Genomic DNA, 18,311 nt, shown 5'->3' with positions numbered 1-18,311 from the left:
TCAGAGAAACATAAAATAAGTTGTTCTGATACCTGATAAAGTGACCCAATGTAGCCAATGAGATACGGATTACTAAGGAGGATTCATTGAAATAATTTTTTCTATCGGAGGAACATATTTGGAGCTATGCCAAAACCCGATGGGCAGAATGCAATGGAGGAATAAAAGGAGGGTGTATCAGAATGCCATACACCAATGTGATATAAAAGTGAAAGTAGAACATAGCTAGGAGGTGAAGTGATCAGTGAGACTTATGCCGACTGAAAGGACGGGTGGCACCAACTGGTTGAATTATTGGAAAAGTTATCTCGACTAGTCATTGTGAAGTTTGATTGCAAACGGATCGACCCGCCATTATTAAATGTAGAGAACAGGTAGATTGGTGTTCACACAAGACAAATCATAGCAGGATTTCAATTGAGTAAATGCTTCTAATCCATCAAATATATATATGAAGAGTTAGTACAAGGATTTTGCATAATAGTTTGAAACTAACAGAGAGATTGAAGCAAAGTTAAACTACAGAGAATCGAACTGCAGAAAGCTTGAAGGATTCAAATATGGAGGGTTCTAGTTCCAAGGGCAAGATGAAGGTCACTTAGGTCTCTAAAAGAACTTCTAAGAAATCTAAAGGGGGAGAAGGTGCATAGAAATGAAAGTTGAACCAGGATATGATTGATCAAATGAGCTCACTAGGAGACAAATCCCAGAGATCAAAGGTTAACCTACCCATCTATGACCAGTTAGAGGATGATTTCAAGAAAATTGGCAATGTCTGGACCAAGATTAGAGGTCACGGATTGTTCTTGTATCATTATTCAAGGAGAAATAAGCCAAACCCAACCTCAAACCCATGGATGACTAAATTGGGTAAGCTTGTAGTCCCTAACGTCTTTGTGAATGTCCAATTGATGAAAACATTGGCTAGGGCTTACAATGTTGCAAAAAGATGTATTCAGCTATTGTTAGGATTAATTATAGTCCCAAAGATACTGAGAGGGGGGTGAATCATTATCTAACCGGTTTACAGAATATTTAACCTTATTAAGTATTTTGCATTCCAAAACAATGTACCGGTAAATAAGAATTAATGCAGTAAACAAGAACAATAAAGACATCATAGAAAAAACACCATAACACAAGATATTTAACGAGGAAACCTGGTATGGGAAAAACCTCAGTGGGATTTGTGACCCATAATATTCACTCACTAGCCAATGAATAAATATTACTTACAATGAGGGGCTGCACATGCAGGAAGGCCAACTGCCTAGAGCTCACTGCTCAATTTACAAGATAGAAGTCTCACTGGCTTACAAAATGGATTATGAAAATCCAATACAATGTACTGCTTCAAATCAGCATCAACTATGCCAGATTCAATACCATTTTCAGCTCATTCTATAACCAAAACCTTCGTTGTCAACTTATATCTCCTTATATAAAAATACCATTCATTCATGCTATCCTTCTACCATACTTCTTTCTTCTCAAAATGATCTATAAGATCTCATACATATATATGAGTCTTTTACAATATGCCATGTCGGCTTTACAAAAGATAATTACATTAAATACAATAAACAAAAGTTTATTCCCTGTTGGCTGGAGCGTCGGTATGCATTGTAGCCGTTGTCGATGAAGTGTCTGCCGGTGTATGTAGATGTCTATGTCGGTGTCAGTGCCTGCTAGTGGCTTTACCAGATGAATGCCAGGTGGTTTCCAGAAGGTTGCCATCAATGACAACACCATCATTTCTCATTAGAGTGTAGAATGCCAACAATCTCCCCCTTTGGCATTGATGGCAACACTCATGAGAAAAATCCAAAAACTGTTTCCAAAAAGTGAAGTCCAAAAATTTACCAAAAAGATGTGCTCCCCCTGAGCAGATGATCTCCTTTGAATGATCATTTTTCTCTATCTACTACTCCCCCTTTGACATCAATGACAAAGGTTGTCAAAAATTGTCAAATGAGTGCAAAATTTCACCTTAAGTTTTGTAACCGGTTGGTTACAATCTGAAATATGTCTGCCAAAACCAAGTTTAAACTCTGCATGAATCTGTTGTTTCTATTCATGGTTGCCTCAGTTCGCTGGATCATGCCAGTGAGATGATGCATATGCTCCTCCGGTGATCTTTCCCCTTGAATTAATGCCTTAGATATCTCATTTCTCAGAGAGATAAGATTATCCAACTTGGGACTAAGTTTATACTTAAGCTCTCTGGCATTTGCCTTAATCCTTCTTTTTCCTTCTCAAACTTCTCCAAATTTTCCTCAAATCCTACTATTTCTTTCTCAATAACTAATATAGATTCGGATGAACCAATAATGTTATCAGCTATATCATATATCTCCTTTTGTACTCTGCTTATTTCCTTTTTAATGTCCTGTGTCAATAGATGTGGCTTGCATGTTTCTCTGTATAGTTTCTTATATTCCAAAATTGTAGTATTCAGTGTCGGTAAAAGTGTGTTAATGTGTTATGTGCACTTCTTTATTGTGACCTCAAAGAATTTTTCCTTTTCTTTTTCCATTTTCTCTTTGAATGTATCCTCATTCATCTTATCAACTATTATTACATTTCCAACAATAAATTTAGACAACATGTCCAATTGACCTAAAGAATCCTTAACATGATCTATATTACATTTTGGTGCAATCATCTTAAGAATAGGTATTGTATCATCAATTTCTTTATAAGCCAATGCATTACAATCGGTTATCTTCTTAATAGAGTCCAGGAGTACCTCTATCACATTGTTAGGCCTGAATTCACTTAAATAAGTACTGGATGTCTAACCAACTGCCTTAATTATCTCAGTGCTTCCAACCTTAGTTACCAATTTGCTTGTATCAACCTCCGGTGGATCAGTCTGAGTTTGTGTTTCAACCTATAATGGTTTGGGTTTCTTAGTGATTACCAGTTTCACTATCTCAACATGTACCTATGCCTCTGTCAGTTTCTCTATTGGTTTCTCTATTGGTTTCTTAGTGTGCTCAGCTACTGATAACTCTATCTCAGTAGGTTTTTCAGTGCCAGCATCTATACTACCAGTATTCATTCCACTATCCAAAGGTTGCTCTATTTGTAGTGTATACTTTATTTGCTCTATTTGCATTTCAACCTCAACATTCTGTGCCAGTTGCTCAACAATGTTTCCATTGTCATCAATATCATTCTTTACCTCTATACTGACCTTATCCACAACAATGTTCACTTCCTGAGTATCAACATTCATGGTGAATAGAATTTTTGATTCAGGGTTAGTGTCATCATGTGTTGTACCTACACTGTCAATAGCCAATGTATCAACAATATGTATCGGTGCAGTGTCCATAGGTGGTGGTAAGTTGTCAGTTATTTTGATATTAGGTATTACACCAACTTTCCCTTTCCCTTTGTCCTTATCCTTCTAATAAACCTTGAATGTTTTCTTCTACCTGTTCAATTCTTCTTGTTTTTCTTTTTCTACAAAAAAGATATCCCATTTATCAGCCATTTCCTCTGTAATTTCATTCACTCTACCATCCATCAAACTCACTTGCCGGTGACCACTAGAAAAAACTGATCTATTAGCTTCACAAATTAGGTCATCAATTTCCTCTTTAGAGTTAACTGGATGTACAGCTAGAAGTTTTTCAACTTTAAGTTTCTTGTCCAACTCCATTATTGCAATCCTTTTTGCATCTAACCTTCTATACAAATCATTTGGTAAGTCATCTACAACTTCAATTAACACTTTCTTGTATATGTCCAGATGTAGACTTATACTATTTTCAATACTTTCCTTTTCTAAATCAGTGAATGTGCTATACAATTTGCTCACATTTGCCAAGTTACCATCATCACTTATTTCATTCAGCAAATTATTTAAAGGTGGTACAACCTATTTTTGTTTCTTCTTGGGTGTAAGTTTCTTTGCCAGTTGCCTTACTGCTTGTTGTTTCTTTCTCAAGGTTCTTGTTTTCTTGGGTGGAGGGGAGGGTACCGGTGAGGGTTTTCTCTTCCTATCAACTCTCTTGAATTCCATAGGTATCTCACTATCAGATGATGTACCGACTGGTGAAATGTGTGCCTCTAGTTGCACTCCTTCTAGTTCACTTTCCTTTATACCAGTAAGGTTCATAACATTTTCTTTTATTTCCTTTACCTGTTTAGAAGCATCTCTTATATACTTTTCTCTTCTCTTCCTTTGTTTCATTGTTTGTACACCACTTTCAATTGTACCAAAAACTTCTTCTAATGGTTCTCTAGGTGCATCTAATAAAGCTTTAGCATAAGTTTCAACAATGTTGATATCTACCTCATAACCCATTTTTGTTACCCATACAGTTCTAGGTAATATAGCTACCATCCATGTTTAATCTTTCTTAATTATAAAACATATTTCCTTATCATATTTATCTACTACACTCTGTGGTAGTCTCTCTTTGGTTTTCATTTTGGTTTGGAAAGCTTTGAAATATTCAGTTATATTGTTTTCCTTAGTAGTACCCATGTCGGTGAAAGCTTCTTGCAATTGTTTGCTTACCAGTATGTCATATCCAAAGTCTTTCAGTCCAATACCAGGGATTTCTTTTGTGAAATACAACATAAGGCATACCAAGAGATTACCAAAATGAAATGTCCCTTTCTTATCACCTTTTATCTTCTTCAAGCTATCAATTAGTTCTTCCTTCAGCCATTCACACACATCTATTTTTGCATTATTGTTTACCACTTCATAAGCACTATTAATGCAAAGACTAGAAACTAAATTAAGTCTGTTTGCATGTGTAGTCTTGTAACCTAAAATCATACTTATGAATCTCACATTAATGTCCTTGATGTAATTCACTCTCAGAGATCTACTATCAGTTGTTGCTTTGGTTAAGGTCATGACTTTATTATTAGAAAACTTCTTAGTTTTGTTAGGTCTGTTGCCAGTTGAGGGTAGACCCGTGACTACCCTAATTGCTTGTCGAGTGAATTTGTAGACTGAATCTAACCAAAGAAAATCTCTATGTGCTCTACTTAGGACAATTGTCACAACTTCCTCTGAAAATTCAAGGATGTTCAAGATTTCCACAAAACCTAAAGTCTTAATAATCTTATGCTCAGGTTTGACATTGTCATTTTTATCACAAATTATAGTTTTAAACATCTTTAACTCTTCCTCAGAACCTAATTCTTCAATATTGCAGTGAATATAAATTCTAGGGTCTTCAGCATAAACTACAAGTTTAGGAATCATTGAAAATGCGCCTATGGAATCATCTTGCTTATCTATCTCGAGAATAATTTAAAATATGGGCCTAGGGCATTTTATATTTTCCACAACAGTAGGGTTTGCAATAAATTCAGGAGCAGAAGAGGAAGCCACTTGAAAAATACCTTAAGCTGCCTGATAATGTTTGAATGCTTGAAAGAAATCGCTTCACGCCTTTGCCTTGAATGCCTTGCTCGGATTTCGTGCTCTCTGCTAATTTGAATTCTCAATGAATCAAAAATGAAGGAAAATCGATGATTTATAATGACATTTCTTTCAACACCCGCATTAAATGCTTGTCGATTAAGTGAAAACTTAACACATCTATCGGTAAAGAATAAATCTATCTTCTCACCATCGACCGAGGGTAAACTGCATGATATTCAACTTGTTGCAATACCCCCAAAGGGTTACTTCTCAGTCGGATAAAGAATTTCCTATTGGTGGAGTAATACTCTGTTCTACAGGTGAAGAAATAGCCTCATCGACATTTTGATCTATCTTTCTAATCCATTGTTTTGAAAATTTTTGCTTTACCTCATCACCTTTTCTTTGCCTTTCAAACTGGGTCCTTTATTATTCGCCGGTGAAGACTTGCTTCTACAAAATTTTCCAATATTTATAATTTTGTTACAAGCATAACAAGTCACATTATTCTTTTGAATATCCTTTCCATATCCTATGCCGGTTTTTGTTCTGCATTGATTAGATAAGTGCCAAAATCTTCCACAAACATAACATCTTACATTCATTCTATAGTTCTCTGAATTATGACCAACTTTGTTGTATTTGGAACATTGACCGATGGGTGCATTAATGTTTTGATTGTTTCTAGATCTACACTAATTTTCTCTATGACCATACTTGTTACAGTTAAAGCATTTCCCATTAAATTTGTAAGCATTAGGTTGTCTTACCAGTTTACTGTGATCGTGATTGTTTGCAGTACCAGAACTTTCACCAACTTCAAATCCAAGTCCATTTGTATCTCCATTAGGTTTTTGACTTTTCAACATATCATCAAGTTCTTCTAAACTTTTCTTGAATTTCTCTGTGTTGATTTTTAGTAGCCAACTTATTTTCTAGAATTCCCATTTGTCTCATAAGTTTAGTTTTATCATGTTGCATGTGAATCGGATATGTTTTTAACATATCATTTTCATGACTGAGTCTTAGATTTTCATTTCCAACATCAATGAGTCTCCTAGTCAAGTCATCTTCGTTTTTCTTCCTATCTTAAATATCTTTACAAAATCTCATAGTCATATCTTGCATTTCATTCCTCATAGTAAGGTTTTCTTGTCTCATCTTGTTCACAAGTTCATTAAGAGTTTCCTTTTCTTAATTATCATTCTGCATCTTCTCATGAAGTTATTTTATTTTATTTCTAGCAATAGTAAGATTCTCTTGAAGTCCTTGAATGAATTCCTGTGTAGTCCTTAGATCATCTTCAAGTTTGATATTCTTCAACTTCTCTGAATTATAGTCTACAAGAGCTCCTTCCAATTGCTTTCTTAAGTTCTCCATCTATACTGGTGTCAGAATCTTCCTCAAGCTGTTAGGCTTTTTAAAATAGAGGACCAAGCTCTAATACCAATTGTTAGGATTAATGATAGTCCCAAAGATACTGAGAGGGGCGGGGGGGTGAATCAGTATCTAACCGGTTTACAGAATATTTAACCTTATTAAGTATTTTGCATTCCAAAACAGTGTACCGGTAAATAAGAATTAATGTAGTAAACAGGAACAATAAAGACAGCATAGAAAACATGCCATAAAACAAGATGTTTAACGAGGAAACTCAGTGTGGGAAAAACCTCGATGGGATTTGCGACCCACAATATTCACTCACTGGCCAATGAATAAATATTACTTACAATGAGGGGCCTGCACATGCAGGAAGGCCAACTGCCTAGAGCTCACTGCTCAATTTACAAGATATAAGTCTCACTGACTTACAAAATGGATTATGAAAATCTAATACAATGTACTGCTTCAATTTAGCATCAACTATGCCAGGTTTAGTACTAGTTTAAGCTCATTCTATAACCAAAACCTTCATTGTCAACTTATATCTCCTTATACAAAAATATCATTCATTCATGCTATCCTTCTACCATACTTCTTTCTTCTCAAAATGACTTATAAGATCTCCTACATATATATGAGTCTTTTACAATATGTCATGTTGGCTTTACAAAAGATAATTACATTAAATACAATAAACAAAAGTTTATTCCCTGTCGGTTGGAGTGTCGGTATGCATTGTAGCCACTACCGGTGAAGTGTTTGTCGGTGTATGGAGATCTCTATGTCGGTGTTGGTGCCTGTCAGTGGATTCATCAGATGAATGGCAGGTGGTTGCTAGAAGGTTGCCATCAATGACAACACCATCATTTCTCATTAGTGTAGAATGCCAACAGTTACCAAATGGCAATGCATTCATCCATATCTCAGTAGCCACCATCCAGGAGGTTTTTGGTCTAGGTTTGGAATCTAATGTCCCTTTGTCTTTTGAGAAACTAATAGAAGAGTATACAAAGATGGACACCATGTACAATGGGTAGAATTTGGTCATTCATAAGGCTGAAAAGGGAAAATTGACAGAAGAAGATGGTCCCCCATTTGATATTAATATCTTCAAGCAGTATATGCATTATACCTATATGGTGTGTAGTCAAGTGGGAGGAGTTGAAGTCCTAGATATAGCTCAAATAGGACCTTTGGTCCTTGCTGCCAACATAGAGATGCATGAGCTGAGACAATTCGACTATGCTTCTTATATTGTTGAGAAGATACATGAGGGTTTCTTAAGCCTTCATAATAACCCTGACAAATCTTTTAAGTTTTATTCTTTGTTAATGCATGTTGTCTTGTTTTATGGATGATTCAAGGGAATATGGCCTAAGGAGCTAAAGATGAATATTTGTGGTAAAGATGGAGAGGAGAAGCCTATACAGATATGGTGGTCACTATGGGATTCATGTTTCATGAGATCCCACTATATCAAGTTTGAATATTTTTTGTGCACCCTTTATTTAGAGCTTTTGGAGTCTCTTTTGATGGGTCATTTTTAGAGGAAATAAAAAGATTCCTTAGACCCCATGAACAAGGGGATACCAGAGTAAACCATAATTGGGGTGACTGGTATGTGTGCCAAGACTTCACCTATGTTAGAGTTTTCAGATTTGAAGGAGCTCCTTATGTGCTGCCGAAGCCTACACCTGACAGAATCACTTACCTAGAGATTGTAAGGCAGATGAGTGTTTCATATGCACAATATTTTGGAGGTGCTCACAAGCAAGTTTTCTTGCCCAAGACCTTACATTTTGGTGATTTTATAATTGTATCCATAAAGGCATATGAGATCATTAACAAGAGGTTGATAGAAGATTACAATCTCTATGAGCACACAGATCGGAAGAACTATGACCCTGAGGGCTATATCCACCAGGACAGGAAAAAGCAAAATCTGGGTGATTACTTTCATGAGTATGTTGAAGCCTGGGATATCTTCAGGAACAAGGAGTCTGAGGAGGCTATGCAGATAGTCCAAGATTTAAACCAGAAATTGGATGAGAAGAAACAATGGTTGCAAGAGATGGGAGAGGAAGAAGAAGAAGAAGAAGAGAGCGACTCAGGAGAAAATGAAGCTATTTCAAGATTTAGGAGACCTGGAAGGAAAGAAGAGCCCGAAGCACACGAGCCAACTATTACAATACTAAACACGGACGTAGATGTCAGGCTAGAGGAGCATACCTCTTTCGTATCTGATGACAAGTTCATCAGGTCGAATGAATTTAAATCCTTTTTATATCATTTCAAAGGGAAGAAGCTAAGAGAGGTCATGCCTTATATAACACCAAATAATGAGGCAGAGATGCTTTGAAAACTGAAGGCAGACATAAATGCAGATTTGGAAGGCATGACCCCTCAGAGGGGAAGGCAACTCCTGATAGAAGCAAGAATTATTATTTTTCTAGGTTGGGACCTTAGTGCGTCCTTCATTTTCAACAATTTATTGCATTCAAACAAGAGGGATTTCAAATTGGATATCCAAGGTGTGGATGATATTTTTATTGGATCAAGGTATGATCTAGATGATGAGGCCATGCTTCACTAGGCTCTTTATCCCCCAAATAAAAGGACGAAAATAATAGATGTGAACAAAGCTTTTGGACACATGATGAAGTTAAAGGTCGGTGAGGTTGATCCCATGGTCACAACAGATATGGGGGTTGACATTTCGAAGCTAAATAAAGAATAGATGAAAATGTTGGTGAAAAATGTGGGAAAGTATAAAGCATTATATGAGGAACTCTTGAGAAGTAGGGGACAACCTATACCCAAATAATGGATGAATCCAAATTCAAAAAGAAGTGCGAAGAATTGCACAAGGAAAACAAAAAATTCAAGGAAAGGATGCAGAGTATAAGGATAGACACAACATGTGCCTTACTGACTAAATGATTTGAAAATTTGCAAAAGATATTGGAAGAATTATGGACCATCTACCAGAAAAATATGGATAGCACAGTGTCGCACCAGAGGATCCTTGATAGATTAAACATGTTCCTGCAGGTTCAGACTCTAAGTAACAAAAGAATCAACAAGGTCAACAAACTAATTGACACTCGTCAAGGATTCACAGTAGATTTAAATATCGAGTATGAGGAGTGTAAAGGGATCATCAATCATGGATTTCCAAGTGTAGTGGATGATGAAGGGGTCATAAAGGACAAGCACCGGTGGATTACCAAGTGCAGAGCTCTACTCAGTTCAACCCTTAGCATTGCCCGTGTGGATAAATTGGACATGAATGAAATAGGGGAACATGTCAAAAATTTTGTTGCTACAGAGATCATGGTCAAGGATATTATTTTCAATGCTTGCACATACAAGCACGAAGGATATCTTTGACATATTCATAAATGTGGTCAGCGGCTAGACGGAAAGCATTAATCTATGTCATTTGTATTTTGTTCTATTTTTAGCAATTAGGGAGTCAATTAGTTTTTTGTTAGTTTTAGTTTGTTCTAATGAAAGGGTGTGTCCTTTCATTCACATCTTTTAAGTCATGTATATATGATGAGTCATTTGGTACTCTAAGGAGACTATTATCTTTTAGATTGTCTGTTGGAACCTGTAGTGTTATGTAAGATAAGTCTGTAGAATTGAAAATCCATTTTATGCAAACAAGTGTAATCGTGAAGTATTTGTGAGTTTGCATTTTTTGTACACCAATTGTTCCTAGAAATTAATATACAAGGTTCGTTGTTTTCATCTTCAGATCATTTCATGTCATATGATGTTAATGATTTAAAATCTTTCGGATAAATCTGAATAAGATTTGTTGCAATGTTTTATCATCTGTTGGTATAGAGATAACATAATTGTTTTTGTTTTTCTCATGCACATTGAAGATATTGCAATGATAGTTTGTTTATTCACACTGTCTCCAAAGATTACAAGTATTTGTCCATTAAGCAACATGTAAACTGTCAGATAAGGCACTGGTTTATTTTCGGTTTCTTGTGAATAGGTTAAGTGTGCACAAAGTCCTTACTGGAGAAATATATTACTAGTTTTTACTTGCCTTGTTCTTTCATAATTACTCTAAGTTCCAATAGCATTCTGTTATAACTTTTAATCATATTCAATTATACTCAAATTTTCAAATTAAAACAAGTTAAAAGCATATCAATAAAGTATAGTTGCAAGAAATTGTTTGCCAGTCCTATAAACAACTATGTTCAATAATTTAAATTCACTATAAATAAATCTCTTTATGCTTTGGAGATTAGGGTATACCCACCTAGGTTTAGTGGAGCCTAAAGTGCAGAGGAATTTGGTCTTCGACCATTCCTATTCGTTGGTCAAGGTTGATTGGATCAGTTAGGGATTTGGCAAGCCCTTTTGATTCCCAATTTGTAGTTTTGGGAACCAACACACCCATTGTTCCAAGAAATAGATGTACAGTATACTCTAGTAGTCTTTTTGTAACTTTCAAAACTCTACCAATATAATTAGTTGTTTTTTCCTTTACATAAGTTCTCTGAGTTGTTTATTTCAATTGGCACTTATTTAGTGATATTGTCTCATAGAAGATAATGTTGCTTGTATCTTCCTAGTGAAGTTTATTTTCCTATTGCTATTAATTTGAATAAAAGGCATGCTTGTGGAATGTAATTATTCCTTGTAAGTCTTCCTTGAATGGTCTCTTAAAGTAAGGGTTAAATTCATTAGAGAAAATTATAGCATAAGACTATTAAAATGGATCTTTTTGAGGAAAGGTGACTGACACATCTACCTGGGGGTGATTTAAAAATTCTCATAGACACATAAATTAAGTCCTATTGAAGTAATAGACTCTGTCGCCCAAACAAGAGGAAAGGCACCAATCTTTCATAAACAATAACTTTTTACCATATCAATTACCTTTACTTTAAAGCAATAGGAATAGTTGAGTAGGATATATAGAATCAGTTAGCAGTAGTGTATACATATCAAGCACAAAAATCAAATAGCTTTCACAACAACAATCTTGAACTCATCTAAAAGCCACCTATCCTAGGAACCTATGTCATTCTAAGATAGGGAAAAATTTAGATCAAGATACTTAATTTGCTATATAAAAGGCATTAGTCATCAAAAGTGACTAGTGAATAGGTATACCCACCTAGGTCTTGCAAAGCCTAAAATGAGGGAGTTAGTAACCAAATAGGTTCACTCTATAAGTTGGCCAAGTCAATTGGAGGTTTTGATCATAGGAGCTAGCATTTCCTTAGAACCTATCCAATTTGTTCATTTGAGATCCAACACACCCATTGTTCCAAATAACAGATGAATCAAAATTGAAGAAGTGTGAGGAATTGCATAAAGAAAATAAGAAGTTGAAATTTGTGTCAATTGTAATATGTTTTTTAATATTGTTAGTTGTTATAGAATTTGGGGAGATATTAGTTAGGTTTTTGTCACTTTCTAGTTTGTACTAATGAAAGGGTGTGTCCTTTCATTTGTTTCTTTTGAGTCGCATATGTATACGGAGTCATTTTTGTATACAAAGGGAGAGTTTAGAATTTACAAGCTCCTATCTTTCAGATTGATTGTTGGGACTAGTACTGTTATGTTAAAACAAATCTATAGAAATGAAAAGTCATTTTTGTGCAAGAAAGTATATCATGAAGTACCTGTGAGTCTCTAGCTTTTGTATATATTTTTATTCCAAAATTAATATATAAGATTCGTTGTCTTTATAATATATAAGCACAGTTGTAGGAAACATTTTGCCATTCTTGCAAACAACTAATTTGACAAGTTTAAATTCACTATAAAGAAGTCTCTTTGTGCTTTCGAGATTAAGGTATACTCACCTAGGTCTAGTGGAGCCTAAAATGCAAAGGAATTTGGTCTTTGACCATTCCTATTCGTTCGCCAAGGCTGATTGAGAAATCACTAGGAGATTTGGCAAAGCTCTAGGATTTCCAATCTATGGTTTTGGGAACCAACAGGTTCTTTGAGTGAATTTTGAGTAATTGCCCAAAAACCAATTGGAAGCAACTATTGAGCACAAATTGATAGGGAGCACTCCAAGAGAGTTTGAGTGTTTTGACTTGTTAAAGGACAAGTGAAGAGTGATAGGAGCCCACTAAAACATTATCCAACTACCTTTTGAGTAGCGTTTTTCTCTCTTTGAGAACCTCTCCCCACCACCCATGAGGAGCTACAAGATATTGTTTATTATTATTCTCTAAAATTATATGAGATGTTGCAATGGCATTGAATAAGGGAGGTTATAAAAGGAAGTTAAAAACAAGTTATGTATCATCTTTTTCAAAATAGGCAATGAAAATATGAATACAATTATATAGCTTGTGGAACTCATAGCAAAAAGAAAGTAGGCTTGAAAAACAAGTTATGTATCATCTTTTTTCTGAACTCCACAAAGAAATGTTGGATAATTTATTAATGAAATTCACCATTGCATTATCATAGGATTGTTGGGAGTGGATGCGTAAAAGGTTGAGCTTGATTGACAATTATTTGGATTCATAGTTTGTAATCAGAGTAAATCATCAGATGTAGAAGTCAACAAAGATAGTAAATCATCCAATGATCAACACACATAAAGAACAATCATAACACAAGTAAATGGACCAGCAACAACATCATTATTGTTTGAGTTTCTCCATCTAGATGTGAGCTTGTTGTAGCTAACCATTCAACACTTCTAACTCAAGCGAACTCTACGAGTGATATCCCATCTTGGGAATTGTATATAGAAACATTGGAATTGATATCCAGAATATAGAATATAGAATATGAGATAGGGAACAATTTCATGCACATAGAATCAAAAGACAGTTTTTGTTTTTTTCCACCATATATTTTGAAAGCCTCCAATTTCTTACCGAGCCAGAATAGAAACTCAATTGTGCTATAAGAATTTAATTATTTGTAGTCATATATATTGAAATGCTTGAGTTTGATGTTATAGAACAATTTCATGCACATACAATCAAAAACATATGTTTTTTCACCATATATAATGAAATGCTAACAACAATTTCAAAACAAGGAAGATAAGAGTATCAGTTGGTGTCAACAATTTTTATTTTTGTCCGGTAAATATATATTTTATATTAATTCTGAAAATGTTTGCATTCTAAAATAAAAATCTCCATGGCTAGCCAACTAGACTATCGAAGTTGGTATACATAACGGTCCATACATAACACATTCAAAAACATTTTAAAAAAAAATATAGTCCTTGCTTCAAAAAAGGTTGTATGTTCCATCTTGCTACTCCATGTGAACAATGGCTGTGCCCTCTTCCACATCCATCACTTCCATGTTCCTAACTTGGTTCATTTTTGTCTCCCTGCTGGAGCCTTCACTGAACTGCAGCACACGACCCTTCTTAGTTGTTCCTCTTCCACAAGGTCAACCCCATCATTTTGTGCGTGCAGGAACCATTTGTTGTACAAGTGCTCTATATTCTGACCAAGGTCCCCATTTTTCCATCTCCACATGCGCTTGCTAGACATAGACTGTCTCAAGGTATTGCACAATACAATACATTTCATCATGTGCTACACTTCTTCTCACCTCTTTATCGAATGTGGTGCTCCAGAGAAAGAACGATTGCAAGGGAGGAATGAATTCACTCATGTGAATCCATGCTCCATCCACACTTTCAAAGTCATCCATGTCTCATGCCAAACCTAATAAAGCTTCCATTCCCCCTAGCCATTCCTTCTTGACACACTTGTTCATGATTTCCCTGACTTTCACAACAGGTCGAAGCTCCAGACACCATACCTTAAAGAGAGACACTATGTCTACATTCATTTTGTACTTCCATCCACGGTCTACATACTCAGGTCCAAGGATCAAATTCACCATGGAAAGGAATGTGGTGTCTTCATAGATAAATAGGTTCATCAACCTATCATCACTTATTCGTCCCCAAAATGCAACCTGTGTTTTTCTTGTCTCTAAAGAAAAGTTGGCCTCCATATTTGAAATCGAGATACCTGTCATTCCAAAATGGACATGCAAATCTGTTAGACTAACAACGACATCTATAAATTATTTGAATTTTTATCAACCTATGCGTTAATTTTTTAGTACTTTCTAATAACTAAATTCATCTACCACATGTTCCATGTTATTCTAGAATCTAAGTACTTATATTTTGCATCATAGTCTGTGGACATTTTTGTACACTTACACATATCCATATCATGCTATTCTACGAAGACCTTGGATTCATATGACGCACACAACAAATAGAAAGTTTCATTCTGATATCGACTAACAAGGTGCGTTATGTGCTTTCGTGCATGACCGCTCCAAAATGGTAGTACATAATGACTAACACACCTATTAGTCACATGTTTCATACCATCAATTTTACAATCAACGGGCAGCAATTAACTAACACAACACTAACACGTTGTACAATAAGTGCTCCCGCTCCAAAGCAGACCTTTCGTACAGCATGTTAGCGACAGGTTAGTCAATCACAACCATTAATTGCAAAATCGACGGTGTAAAATGCTCTACTAACATGCATGTTAGTAAATCCGTACTATCATTTTTGAGCCGGAATAGACACCTCTGATGCGGACTCCGCTCCTAGGCCGTGGATATTCTAGTTCCAAAACAGACCTTTCGTACAACATGATAACGACGTGTTAGTCAATCGCAACCATTTATTGCAAAATTGACGGTGTAAAATGTGCGACTAACATGCGTGTTAGTCAATTTGTACCACTCCCAAGAGGGCCAAAGCCTTTAATATGCAGAGTTAATATTGCATGTTAAAGCTGCAAAGAAGTCAATCTTTTTAATGTATTTGATTAAGTATATTAAATTTTGTATTTATTTTATTTTTTAATAAATATATTTATGTAAATATATTTTGATTGAGATAGTGTGTATTAGTTTATAAGTTTTATTTTCTGGCTCCAAAATGGACCTTTCATACAGTGTGTTAGCGACAGGTTAGTGAATCACAGTCATTAATTGCAAAATCGACGGTGTAAAACAAGCGACTAACACACGTGTTAGTCAATCCGTACTGTCGTTTTCGAGCCAGAATAGACACATCCGCATCTCAGGAAGAATAATGAGAAAAGGCACCCTTATGGATGGAAGAAGTTCTTATTTGATTATTAATCTTTTGTAGCCTGAAGAGAAAGTAAAAATTACAAATAATGGAAAGTTACACTATCGGGCTAAGTCACCCCAATAAAAACACTTAGACAACAAATACTAGCTTTTGATCGGTGTATTATATACCGATAAGCATGCATGGAAATCCAAGGTTAGACCTATCAGCATCAGCCTCACCAATTATAGTATGGAGTCAACGATGGCTATATCGGAGAAGCATATACCGATAAGGCTCATCGGTATAGTGAACATAAGTGGCAAAAGCATAAAATTGTCTTGCCGATAACCGATGAGGCTATCGGTAAGACTTATAGTGAAAATGTCCTTCAGTGAAGGTAGTACCGAAAAGAAATTCATCAGGGAAATAATGTTAGTCAATTTCACCGTTTCATGGGACAAAAGGAAATGGCGGCTAGGCAGTCCATGAATCAGCGAAATTGACTAACATGGCATGTTAGTCAATTTTGTTGTTTCACGGGGCAAAAAGAAATGGCAGCTAAGCAATCCACGAATCAACAAAATCGAGTAAGACGTTGTGCTTGTTGATTTCATTGATTCGTGGACTGTGTGGGCACCACTTCCTTTTGTCCTGCGAAACGAAAAAAGTGACTAACACGTCATGCTAGTCGATTTCACTTATTCGCGGACTACTTGGCCGCCATTTCCTTTTGCCCCGCGAAACGGCAAAATTGGCATAAGTAGCAAAAGCAGAAAACTGTCTTGCCGATAATTGATGAGGCTATCGATAAGACCTATAATGAAAAGCACAATAGTGAAAATGTCTATCAGTGAAGGTTGTAGCAAAAAGAAAGTCATCAGGGAAATAATGTTAGTCGCTCGTTTTGCACTGTCAAACCTTTCATACAGCGCGATAACAATGTGTTAGTCAATCGCAACCATTTATTCCAAAATCGACGATAAATCCATTTTGTCGTTTTGGAGCTAGAACAAATGCATCCGTTTTGGAGCCAAAAGTGCATCTGAATAGCGTCGCCCAGACCAAACTGACCAAAAACCTAACACCAATTCTAACCCTAACATGGCTAACCCTAACCCGCCTCCTAACCCTAATGTCGCTAACCCTAACCTGCCTTCTAACCCTAACCCGCTTACTAACCCTACCGTCACTAACCCTAACCTACCTTCTAACCTAACACCACTAACCCTAACCCGCCTTCTAACCCTGATGTTGCTTGTAACCCTAACACGGCTAACCCTAACGCCAAAAACCTAATGCGCATTCTAACCCAATCCCACTCATCCAATCCAAAATCTATAGTCACAAAGATAAAAGGTTGACCCACTACCAGACTACCATGGATTTTTAGTTGGGAGTCGCGATGTAAGGCTTTTTGGAGCTAGCAAACATGCGGTATCTAACCCTTACGCGACGGTTAGACAAGAAAATTTTCTCCCTATTCTGCCTCCAAAACAAGCAAATTTTTGTACTACATATAAACCAAAACAAGAAATGAAAACAAACAATGCAAACACAAAATATACATGTCCATCATTTTTAATAAAATCCAAACATAAACAGGAAAAAGATGACTTGTAGAGGCTGATTTCCACATACCTCACGCCCTTCAAAATGCAGCCTGCTTCAATAATCAGATGCCCTTCAACAACGTAGCCTTCTCTACAACAAGAGCCCTTCAACAATGAGTCGCAACCTGCTTCTTCAAAAATAGCACTTCAACAATGACTCACAACCTGCCCTTATGTTTTAATTGTGCATTAATCTTCTTTTTTCCACGTTAGGCACAAAATGGTGCCACATTTTCTGAACTGAAGTTACATATTTTGGAAGTAGTGCCCTCTTTTTCCCACCGATATGCTTTCTTAATGCGGTTTTTTTATTTTATGGCTTTTTTTAAGCCTGCGCCCTCTTTTTCCTATCAATCTGTCGTCCGAACGTAGTTTATACACTCGTCGCTGGTTGTTTCTTTTTCCTGGCTTTTAATGTGTGTGCTATGCATAATACACCGTCGCTAACCAATAAGCGAGTTGCGATCGTCCTCCGGCCTGTCCACGTAGTTTCGCATGGGCCCCGACGACTGAAACCGATGAGTCCACATCACATACTGTGGGTCCGGCCACTATGCCAAATTGGCATGGTATGCATGTCTCAGACATGTATGTCGATGTATGTCCTTGGTACAACAGGTCACTTTTGGAGCCAGAATAGACGTATCCCTTGTTATGGGCTAACCAAGGAAGGGTGATTTTCTTCACCTCCTCAATAGGGTAATGATGGCCATTGTAGACATATAAAAATGACCACTTTCCTAAGTGAATATTTAATATTCATTTTAACCTTTCTCCCCTATTTAATTAAATTCATTCACATTCATCTATTTAATTAAATAAATTACTCAAT

This window comes from Cryptomeria japonica, chromosome 11 (assembly GCF_030272615.1).
Source record: "Cryptomeria japonica chromosome 11, Sugi_1.0, whole genome shotgun sequence".
NCBI classification, from domain to species: Eukaryota; Viridiplantae; Streptophyta; class Pinopsida; order Cupressales; family Cupressaceae; genus Cryptomeria; species Cryptomeria japonica.
The sequence above is the reverse complement of the archived record's forward strand: the minus strand, read 5'-3'. Positions refer to the sequence as shown.